The 12,344-nt window shown below is 37.0% G+C and overlaps 1 protein-coding gene across 11 annotated transcripts in view; it reads left to right on the top strand.

The window, feature by feature from the left end:
* The window catches only part of FABP6 (fatty acid binding protein 6), a 46,102-nt gene that overhangs the window by 3,483 nt on the left and 30,275 nt on the right, over positions 1-12,344 (top strand). For 2 of the 11 annotated variants that reach the window (XM_055718237.1, XM_055718233.1), the window contains exon 3: positions 5,253-5,339. The exons of the other annotated variants lie outside the window; for them this stretch is intronic. The gene's annotated coding sequence lies outside the window, so the exon portion shown is untranslated. The remainder of the gene's footprint in view (positions 1-5,252; positions 5,340-12,344) is intronic. 11 annotated transcript variants of the gene reach the window in all.

Genomic DNA, 12,344 nt, shown 5'->3' with positions numbered 1-12,344 from the left:
TGCAGGGTGAAACTTGTAAGTTTAACAAAAAAGTGCTGGCTATATAATTTTTTTTCCCTCCCAAATTCCTATGATCACCATTTAATTTCTGTTTATTTTAAATCTAGCCTTAATCTCTTTAAGATAGGGTTTGTCTTTCTGTGGCTGGTTTGCATAGTGATTGGCATAGCTGGGGTCTTGTTTCTATCCTGGAACCTTTAGAAACTGCCAAAATAAAATGGATTAAGTTAATGGAACAAATTGCACTAACACACTTTCTGTAGATTAAAACAAGTCTCTGTGCATTCAGCAAGTGGTAGAAAGGACAGAAGTAGAAAGAAGAAAATATGAATTTGAGAGAGGAACTGATAGAATTGAAGGGAATAAAGTTATGAATTTCAAAGCAAGAAAAGAGCAAAGCTCTGTGAAGATGTGTTAACAGCATATTGGTAGGCCGGATAGCTGGAGAAGTTGTAATAAGTTTGGGTTGAGTGAGTGAACAGATGCGATGTGGCTGCATGATGCCTATAAGAAGTAAATATGATTGTATCTGGATGTATGGTTATACATGGGTGAAATAATTGTTTCCATGTGTGGAAGTAAGGATGCGGTAAGGATCGGGTCTGGCAGACTTGACTGTTCAAAGGCCTGAGCTGTTCAGTATTAGTGATACTGATTTGTTTTGTTCTGTCATGACCAAAACGTGTTATTGCACTCACCTAAAGAAACTCTTGAATTTTGTGAATTGTCACAGCATGCCTGTGTTTCAATTAATAAATTCATTGGGTCTGGGTGTGTGTAGTTTAAGATGTGTAGTGGTAACATCATTCTCTGGGCACTAAGTTCCATAGAAGTGCACTGTGATGAAAGAGCCAACACAAGATGCAAGGTTGTAATGGAACAATATACATAAATCAAGTATAATCAGGGTTGCAGTGAAGCCAGAGTGCATGATTGCAGCATGTTTACAAATATCAGCTTTCTCAAACCTAATTTAGCTACGAATAGCAGCGGAACTGTGGTAGCAGTCTCTGGAATGGGCTGTACCCTGGTAATTGCCTAGTAGCTGGAATATGTGGTGTTACTGGTATCCAGGCTAGCTGGATCTGTGTAAGTTTACTATGCCTGTTCATGCTGCAACTGATCTGTCTTAGTGTAGGCATATGAAAGCTCTAAACGGGTGTGTAGATTTATAGGGAGTGTTTATAGAGTCTTGGTACGTTAGTAGGTATTTTTCCTAATATCTGGACCAGGGCATAAGAATTTTAGATTAGAGGTTTACAATTTGAAGTTCTACCAGCCTTGCTGAGACTTTGACTCCACACATTAAAGGGATTGTGTTTTATAGACTTCTAATATCTCCAGTCTTTGCTGGCACTTCAGCAACAACACTGAAAAGCATACTTTTCTCTCTGTGTCAATCTGAATCATAGTGGCAATAGCTTCCTGTGACTGCTATAGTGACAACAATTTCTTGTGACCCTGAGGAAAGTCTGAGGGTCTCAGAAAATCTCCACAAGTTAGGATTTAGTGACCACAGTTTTATGCTGTGTTAATAAATCCATTTTAACATTATTATTCAGTGTTTGCAAGGCATGATATGCTATTGTGAAATTTTCAAGGCTTTCCTATTTAAAAAGAAAACGTGTAACCAATGAAAGCCAATGTCTGTAAGTGTTGCAGAAGAATATAAACAAACAAAGTAAGGGTTAAATTACATTTAAGCTCTTTTGAAACTTCATTATTGATTTATTACAGAAAATTTATATGGGCGGAGAAAATAATGTGTCATTCCTGTAATGTTTAGTAACTGATTTTTGTAGCCATATGAATGTAGAACTCGTTTTGTTAGGTTTATGAATGATCATTAAATCTGCCCTGCAATTTGAAAACTTAATTATATGATAAATTTTTTGTGAACAAGAGATGAAGTCAACGATTGGGGCTTTACCTAATGTACATATGGATAATTGATTTAAATCAATTACCGTAGTTGGGGATGTTTTAAAAAAAAATAATTGCAACTGTAAGCGAGTCCTTGGGGCAAAGCACTGGCATTAGCTCCCTGCTCACCTCTCACACTTATTTTATAGTTTTAAAGAAATGCGAGTTTAAAACTGCTTCCTGTTTTATCTTGTAAGCTGGTTTCTGCTATCTTCTGAAATTTGTATAGCTGTAGGTACTGGTGGTATCCATATTGTATCTCCACATATTTTTCTATTCAGATAAAATAAAACAACTTTGAAGATGCAATGCTATTATTGTTTCATATTTTGGCATCTAAAACCTTACCTATAGTTTTGCACGCATACATTATACTCTTATTCAAAGATCTTTCATTATTTAATACACATAAAAATAAATTCATCATGCACTGAAAACTAGGTCTATAGGGTCTTTCAAACTGTGATGGTTGTTACTAAATGGTTATCTTATTGATTGTAACTAATTCTGAGTAGATTAAGTGCCAGTCCTTTTCCCACACATACGCACTAGTCCTCTTCCACAGTTACTTATTTGCAGTATTAAAAGTTGTGGGTGTGGAATGAATTCATTCATTTACATGATACAGTTTTGTAGTGCCCAGCTAGATCAATCAATTTTGCATCTTGGAATCTCAGTAAATCAAAATTAGTCTAAAATGTGACTAAGGCATCCAAGAGCAGAATTTGCAGGGCATCCTTTTCAAAGTATTATCAGGACAATTCACCTTTCGTAGCACTGTGGTCCATAGATGAATCAGTGTACCAGAGGCTGTTGGGCTAAGGACACCACTGTGTCAGCACATGAGCTGCTTTGTGTTCCTGCCAGTTCCTTCTTGCTGAAGCTACAAACCTCATGATGGGCTGGCAGCCCATCTGGCCTCATCTTCATCAAGCATGGCAAGCAGGGAAGTACTACTTCCATTCCTCTGCTTTGATAGACCAGGTGGATTCAGTCTGGGAGATGCTAATTGGTTAACATGGACCTAAATGCCTAAGAAAGTTCATTTTCAATAGCGGTTTAGGTATAGAGGAAGGTATTCACATGACATAATTTAGTGCATAAATTGAATGGCCAGTTTAGGAGCTCTGTTAGCAGATAAAGGAATCACTCTCAGGACAGTGGTTCAGAAAGGGATACTAAACTAGCTCCGAAGTGATCTCAGAAGACCATCTGTCCTTTTGACTATATGGGTACTCTAGTTTCAGAGTTTAAACATGATGTGATTATCAGCTGTATTGCTTTATTCCAAAGAGGTAAGGAAGGTTCTACAAATGTTAACAAGTGTTTGTTTGGGCAGTAAGTGACTGCTTAATCTTTTGAGGCATCTAGCTTAATTTTGTCTTAATTTTGAGTGCTAAGCCTAAGTATTTTTGAAAGCATAAAGGCCTTAGGCTCTGTGGATAATTTTGTATCTAAAACATTTTTGTTTTCAGGGCTTGCATGAAACATAGTGCAATTTCTGACTCTATTCAGGAATCAAATTACTTGTATACATTCTTTAAACAGACTTGTGAGGAAGTGTTTTTCCTCAACAATTTTTTATTAGTTTTCCTTGATGGTTTTAGGAAAGTTTAATTTTCCTGTTATAAAAGAATGTGTTTTACATTTTCTGTGTTCTGCAAAAAGCAGAACTGTAGCTAGTGTGTTCTCTTTGGATGACTGTTAGTGCCAAGAGCAGCACGCTTGGGGACTGTGTTACTAAATTTAAGTCTAGGAAAACTGAAAACTGGTTTCTTCAGATGTTAAGTCTTTTCCTTTCTTCCTGCCTGTTTAAAGATCTCCCTGTCTATGATTTGTAGTGAACAGGGTAGGATATATTATTAGTCAAGTTTTAGGTGATCTTTTAGCCAGAGTCTCACAGTGTTTTAGCATAAATATAAGGCTGTATAAAAAAATCAAATGGAAATAGTTTACTTCAAGTAATCTATACAGTGTTCTTTCCTGTGGGGATGCAAGTCTTTGTATATTTGGATATGGTCAGTTGTTTCTAATTTGTGACTTCTCTGCAATGTACACATTTAAGTTTTTCTGACTTGTCACAAATACTGGTATATGCTCCTTCCTACCATGTCTGGCTGCTGCTTTTGACCTGGGTCGTAAGTCCATTCACAATTGCATATTTTTGCAAGTAAAAACATAGCTTTCAGTTTGCAGAGGATTCATTTATAGGAAAGTCATGTGTGTTCTTGAAGTGTCTAAATAATGAAGCTCCCGAGGTTTGATACGGGGTGGGAAAGCAACTGTGTCTTGCCAGACATTTAGTTGTGTCTTCTGTAGACATTTAGTTGTGAAATTCTGCTGTAGTTCTTCAGATTCCTTTAGGTATAACTTACTGCTCTGGGATACAGTCATGGCTTTCAGCAAACCAATAAATTCTGAAAGCATTTAACTGAGAGGTTGTTTAGTTTTGTCTCCCATGTTAATTTAGCAATTTATACTGTCAATCTTTTAAAGATCTTCCCTGTGGCTGTTAGATTGCAGCTCCTTTCTTCCTTAATGATCTGGATGATAGCACCTCCTTTGACATTTGACCAGTAATTAGTTAATAGATACCTGCTCTGTATTCTCCAAATCTTTACCCCTTCAATTGTAGATTGAAGAGGAAACTTTGAGTGTATGTTTTTTCATTCCTTATTTATGTATTTTGCAGTGAAGTTTATGGCACAGTAGGTGTCAGTTACTCATTGAAATACGGTCCTGACATGGCAAGCAGGACAGGGCCTTACCTGAATTTGAGTAGGAGATCCCTACAGAATACTGAAGTGATTTACTAATTGAGTCAGTAACAGCCTTTTCCTGAATCAGTACTAAATCAGCATCCTACACCGAGTAGCGGCTCAGGTAGCAGAGGACTTGCTCACAGAAACTTTTATAGAACAATTCCCTGTTCGGATTGAGTAGGGCGTTCCTTAGGGAGGCTTTGCCATGCAACTTGCAACTTTCATAGTTCGGTTGTTAACTGTTACTGTGTTTCACAGATACTGTTGCTGCTGTGGCATAATCTTTTCAAGCTGCCCAAGCACCTGTAGAAGTGGCCTTGATGCTTATTGGTGCCACAGCTGTCAGTGTGGAGAGCTCTGCAGTTGTGCCAGTTCTACTTGCTGACTGACTTCTTTTACTTTGCAGTGCAGAAGAAACAATTCCAGGACTTGTTGTAAGGGCTTGTCGTTGCTAATACCAGTGTGTTACTTGGCCTTAGCTTGCATGGCCTCCTTTGAATGGCTCTCTTTGTACCTGAAGATTTGCTCTAGAGCAAAACTCACTTTTCTCTCTCTCTCTCTTTAAAGTAATTATCCAAGAATGAAGAAAATAATTCCTTCAAGGAAGCTGTTCCAGAATAGGGATTAGGGAGTAGTCTTTGGAGTGTCCTGGAGGTGCTGTCTTTGACTTGGAATGTAAAATAAGCAACTGAAGTTCTCCTGGTACTTTTCCTAAGAGTTAGGTTATTAGTCTTGATGACTTGGGCATTTTTGTTTCTGTGGTGGTGTGGTTTGTGTGTTGGGTTTTGTTTTGGGTGGGGTTTTTTCCAGTTAAAATGAATGCAGTAGCCTTAGGTATTTAAGTTGCAGCTGAAATGTGTGAGGTTCTGCTCTGGAACAGAATTGGGTTTCAGTGACTTTCCCACCTGAGATGAAAGTTCAGAAGCTGCTTTTTGGCTTTAATCCCCTGCCAACATGTCCTCATAAAGCCATGATAATGATTTTCTTAGAATCACTAGGATACTTCAGGATCACCCAGAGATTCATCTATAAAAATGACAGGTTCTGCAAGATTTAATGTTGCTTTATATCTCAAGCAATATAAACCAACTTCTTAGGATCTATGTCTTCCTTCCTTAGCTCCTGAATTCCAGTCAGGAATGTCTAATTTAGTGAATTCTATGTGTTATGCATGGACATTTAGGTATTCTTTAGGATGAAAGGGGCTATTTGTAACTAAGATTGTGTAAGAATTTACATTCTAAGCTCTAGTTCTTAATACTTCAGGACACCTATGGGAGAGATTTTTAGATTTTTGTTGAAAAATATTAAGGGAATAAATGAAAATGAAGGAATGGTTAATTTATCAAAAGCCAAATGCTGTGTAGCTCTAAGTCTCAATAATTCCAGCTGGCAAAGTAAAATTGCAGTGCAATTAAATGATCAGAAATTGTATTTCAAGTAATGCAATATGTCTTATGAATATTTGATATATAAGTGAGTTTCAGAATATAATTGAGACATTTTTATGGCTAAAGGTATGAAAAATGAGTGATATGGTACTGAAAAATGCAACCAGGTACTTAAATGCTATCTATACAAATATGTATTAAGAGACAAAAGATGTGTGTGCAAACTTACTTTTGGCATTGCCTGACTTCTATTCTTACCCATGCAACTACTGTCTTTTCTTGCATTTCTTTGTTTGTAAATTAAGGTACAAATATAATTATTTTTTCTATAAATATATTATCTAGATCCATTAATTTCTGTTCAGTCTCTTTTAATTATTTTAAGAATGCTGTTTGTGAAACAGCTCCCTTGGAATGTTTGTGACAAATAAACAAGACAAGTCAAATATTTGGCAGGAATGTATTTAATATGATTTTAAAATATTAGAACTATGAATTTAAAATATTAATATGTATTTTAAGTCATAAGGAGAACAGCAAGAAAATATACTATACAAATATTTCCTGGAAATTTCCAAGTAAGCCAAATCTTTCAAATACCTTTTAACTCATCATTAGTTTATTTAACATCTTGTAGGTTTGGTTGTCTCTTATCAGATCACATCTAGGTTGATTTTCTTATGGGATGAGCACAGCAACTATATTTTTTTTGCACCAGAAAATGCGAGTTGGAAGTATTTGAGCAGCACCTCTGAAAACCATATTTATTGTTTACTGCTAGTCACCTGTGTTTTGGGAGAAGAAATGGTACAGAATGTCAGGGCACCTGAGAAAAGCAATGATCAAGTAATAGCTGATATTTGGCTGACACATTAGACTTCCAGTTATAAGTACTAAATATTATTATTTAATGGAGGATTCTGCACATTATTATCTTTTGGTTTAAAATATCTGACAATATATTTGTTTAGGATTCTTCACAGAGTATTTTTGTTTAATAATAGTTGTTTGCAGAGTGTCAATTAGATGTTAAATAATTCTTTTGTTGCTGAAGAAGTCTGTGCTGCTGCAGGTAAAGAAATATCTAGCAGGTTCACTGTCCTTTTGAAATCTGGAGTAAATTTGTATTCAAATTTGTGTTTAATGAAATAATAAAACAGCAAAGACGGGGACAAAAAGTGTCCTATGTGGATAGGACATATAGCCAGACCTGTTGCAAGTTGGGTTATGTTTGATTTTGTGAGAGAATAGGCAGCTGGTCAATTACTTTGCATACATGTAGGGGAGGCCAGGGAAATTACTCATGGAAGCGGAAAGAAAATGTTTTCAGAAGGATGTAACTGTCACTTCGTTAGCTTGTGTAAGAATGAGCATTGAAGAAGTTTTCTTTTGTCTTAACTGAACTAAGGTGGGGAAAAAAACTACCTTGATAAGCAAGTTGAAAAGAGGATTGAGAGTTTCACTTACCTCTTTTGATTTCCATTTTTCTCTTTTACTAAGCTCTTATACTACCTAATTCACCTGGGACTGATAAACCAACTTGTAAATTATATAGGCGTATAATTAAGTAACACTGCTTTAACACATTGCCCAATGTAACCCATGTTACTGTAGCAGCCTATATGAATCTACTCCAAGGGTGAGGTTACTTGAAACATTGTTTCTTTTCTACAAGAGAAAGTCCTGCAAGTTGTCACAAGGGGATGTATTTTACTGCTGTGTCAGCTATTATTTTTCATTTCGTGACAGAGAAGGACTGAGATCCAGTGGCTCATGCAGTGGTTCAGCTGACTACTTGTAATCTGTTAAGCTGCTGGAAATTGTTTGTGTTTGATCATAACCATTTTAAAATGTTTGGAAGGGATCAAATTGTGCTAAGTGAAAGTACTAGTGAAAAGTTTCTCAGGATTTCCCCTGCCATTCCTAAACCTTTCCGCAAAATTATTCTTGGTGTTGAACACATACATTACTATATATAGTATTGTGTAGTTAAAGTAAAATATATAACATTCACCTTTAAATTATATGCAATGTCCTTGTTTGCCGAGTAAAACAGGGTACACCTTCCTTTAAAGATCAGTGTTGGGTTTTTTTGTTACATGAAAAAGCAAATGAATTTCTAATTATTTTCTCTTTAGTGCATTTAGTTAGTGCATTGGGTACACAGCAGATAAACATTTTGATGTCCTTCTGTTAAAACACTGACATCAAAATACAAAATACATTCGAAAGTATGATGGAAACATGCTTCATTCCTTCAGCATAGGAATTAAACCCATTTACTAGAATGTCTTCACAGGCTTTCAGGGCCTTTTAAACCAGACCTTAAATCAGCTGGTGAAAATCCTCAATGTCCAAAGCAAATGGTAATTTTGAAAATTTAGAACTGTTTTTCCTCCATAGGCACATGGCAAATCATTGCAAGTGGTGTAAACATCACTCTGTTCCTGTAACTGTTAGAGGTAGCTGCTCAGCTGGCCTAAGAGTGGCTCTCTTAAATTGATGACTTCAGTTCATGTCTGCTGAACATCAAAGACCCAGTTCATTTCTGACAATTAAATGTAATCTTTTTATTTCTGCCATTGTACCTCTTCCTCAATAATAGCTCTTATTTCATCTAGGCTTTTGTTCTGTCTTGTTCCTTTTGTCATAAATATTTCTCTTAACCATCTGTGAATAATATAGAGGAAAATCATTGAACAATATATTTTTTTCTAAATGAAAATGATTTGACCAAGGTGTCTCAAGTATATTTAGTTCTTTTCCTTAATTCTTGAGCTGTTTATTCACACGGTCCCTTTCAAACAATTCTTTTAATTGTTTTGTGCTATTAGTAATTATCTTTCCTCCTTCAAGTACTGTGTTGAGCTGGCACAGAAATTGCTTGTTACAATCACTGGCTCTTAAAGTGCTTTACAGAACACTGACTTACATAATCTACATTCTTCAAAAGAGAAAGAAAGAAGGAAGAATAGGATGATTGTCTTTAATACTTGATTCAGCCTGCCACACTGACTTGCCCACTGGCCTTCAGTTAAGAGCTAAGACCAAAGCAAAATGATCGGTGGGTAGCTACAGTAACATCAGTACAGCAAAACTTTACGTGGGAGTGTGCGTCTCATAAACAGATCTAGGCTGAATTCAGATCCATCATCACATACCAAGATCGTGAACATTGCGTGGTTACAGAAAGTGAGTTGCAGATCGCCATCCACTTCCTTTCAGATAACTGTCTGCCTCGGAAGAGATGCCCCTTCTTCACGACGCAGAGCCAGTCAGTAGGGGACTGTTGACACAGCATGTCTATATAGACATGCTCAGATGCGGTCACATTAGCTTAACCTGTGAAGCTATGTTAATTAAGGGCCTCGCAGGGGGACAGCTCTTTTCCTGCAAAGGCGGTTTTATATTAACGTGTCTAAAAGGTTGTGAATTGGCATTGGTTTATGCCCAACCGTTGCCCAGTTCAAGAAAGCAGGACAAACATGCAGCTGCATCCATCTCAATGTATGGACAGGGCTGCAGGTCAATACATTCTCTGGTAGGGATGGAACATACTAGAGCTGTAAAGGAACTTGTTTTGTGAATGTACAGATGATTTTCTTTGTAGGACTGTGAAATTAGAATATTTTATCAGATATTAAATGCACAAAAGATAGAATTATAGATACACATGCTCTTTAGGATCAGATACCTCTTACTATGAGTCAACTTACAACAGCAATGAGTTCAGTATAAATAGATACCTGAGCTTTTGTTCTGTAAAGTTGTTCCCAACAGTATTGACCTCCCAAACTGTGTTTGAGAAACTATTCTGGAAATTTCTTGATTGATTCAAGTCAAGAGATCTCCTGGTTACTGCAGCATCTTTATGAGAAATAACTTTTGTGTGTAGTGTTTCAAGAGTTGAAAGGACAAAAAATGTCTAAGGCAGGACTGGCATTTGAAGTAAAAGAGCCTGTTGGGGCTTCTGATTATTTCACAGTTCTGTTTTTTATTTGCAACCTGTTTTCTTGTCCCCTTACTTCTAGGAACATGCTGGGTAGTTAATATTACCACTGTTTGAATGAGAAGAAACTTGGGCACCAGTCTTTGCTTTATGTGTAAAATTGTTCCTGAGTCTTTTCTGCGGTATTTTCTGTGTGCTCGTTTATGAATTATGTGAACTTGATTAGCTCTTGTTTTCTGTGGAAGTGCACAGCATGAGCAGGCGGCAGCATTGCGCTCTTCCCCAGTAATGTATGGCACCTAACCCTTGAGCTCTAGGGCTGCTCCACAAATGCATCTCACTTTGATTTGACACAAGCTACCAAACAGGGGTTTGTTTGTGTTTGTTGGATTGTTTATTTTTTTGTTATTTTTATCTTTAAATTTTCCTTCTGATTGAAGTACTTTCAAAAACGGTGATTGCCAGGCACATGGATGTCTCTTTCTATGTTTATATAAAGCACAAAACAATTGGGCCCAACCCTGGCTGTAACCTTCACCTGCCACGGTAATACAAATAACTATGCAGCTTTTCCTGCAGTACCAGAAAGACTATTTGTATCACATACAAGTGTGTTGCATTTCATCTTGCAGCCCATTTTATAACTGCAGTGTTGTTCTTATCCTGATCCCTCCCTGCCTCCGTGCAAAAATACGCTTCTCAAATGAATGCATATATTGTTCAAGAATTAGTTGTTTTGGCATAGGCTGTGGGTTGAAACACATAAACTACTGACATGCCTGTAGTGCGTTGGTGACACGGTATACACAATTCCTCTCACTTGTCATTGTTTGACAACATTATCACTGCAGCTAGGATACATTGGGCGGGCTAAACTTAAGCATAGGTAAGTTAGCATGCGTAATTTATTTAGATTTTCTTGTAAAGTCTTCTAAGCAAATTACAGAAGTCTCGCCTTTAATAATATATCCAAGCATCTGTTCTGTTCCTTGGCTGTGGAAACACAGTGTTATTCTGAGGTTATTCTCCATTTGTAGACAAGCTCTATTGACCCCAGGATCAAGAGAATTTACAACTGTTGAGGTGTGGCTTTTCCTTACCTGTGGTCCCTGGAGAGAAATTTCGTGTCATATAGGAATAACAAATGGTGAAATACTGACCTTAATTACTTACAGAAATGTGAATCTTACATAGTCTATTCTCATTTAGGGTTTTGTGCTGATAAAGCTTAAGAAGATGGGACAATAGAGGAAACAGAATTGACTAGTAATCATTTGGAACTATTGTACTTCCCAAGCTGAAGCAAGCAGATGCCAACACATCTCTGACCCTGTGTCCTTTTCTTTGTCACTTGTAGCTTCAGCTTTGCTGGCTGTGAAATATGGACAATAACTTTTCATTTACAGAGGTGTAATGTGGTTTAATTATAGTGAATGTTTAAAAACAACTTGAGAATGAAAAGTGCCAGGTAAGTGCTAACTGTTGTCCTTGACAAAGACACAGTAACTAGGTAATTAGTCTTTCAGATGCATCTAGTTATTCCATAAATTACAAATTAATTTCTCCCCATCAATTGAGAGTTTTTGACACATTCAGCTTTCTTGCTAATTGGTTTACATGACCCATAGGATGTATTTCAGTAAAATGACTGGTGAAGGTAAGTATGTTTTCCAGCTAGATATTGCCTTACATACAACAATTATATATGGATGGGCTGCAAATCAGAGCTAAGCACTGCAGTAAGGTTAACAAAATAGGACAAGTTCGTATGGGGAACTTCTAGGTAGATTTCAAAAGTGTGCTTGTAATTGGCAGTGCCTCTTGAAGTCACCTTGACTTCATGGTTTACCTGAATAAGATGGAGTAACTGTTGTCTCACATCCTTGTCTTATTGTCCACATGCCATTCATAACTGGTATGTTTTGTAATTGGATCTTTCTTTGAGTTCACTATCTGCTATCTATCTGATGTTTTGAGAATTGTAAAATGGGGACACTGTGGAGCCTAGGATTCCACATTAACTGGGTTCTTTCTGTCTCTCTTGTAATAACAGTTTTGAAACTGTTCAAAGAGGAGGGGTGTGGCGTAAATGACAATGTATCCAAATTTTTCAAGCCTTTCCCCATAGCTTAAAAAGGCCAAACAGAAGCACTGAAAGCTTAGCCATGCCATATAGTTAAGCGCTCAGTTAAAAAAACCCAAACAACAACAAACCAAACAAAAGCAACAAAACCCCATCAGCTGTTACTGAGGTCCACAGTTGGGGGGTGGGGTGGGGGCTGTGTAGGAAGCAACTCTGAGCTGGAATCTTCCAATACC

This window comes from Falco cherrug, chromosome 8 (assembly GCF_023634085.1).
Source record: "Falco cherrug isolate bFalChe1 chromosome 8, bFalChe1.pri, whole genome shotgun sequence".
Lineage (NCBI taxonomy): Eukaryota > Metazoa > Chordata > Aves > Falconiformes > Falconidae > Falco > Falco cherrug.
The sequence above is the reverse complement of the archived record's forward strand: the minus strand, read 5'-3'. Positions and strand labels throughout refer to the sequence as shown.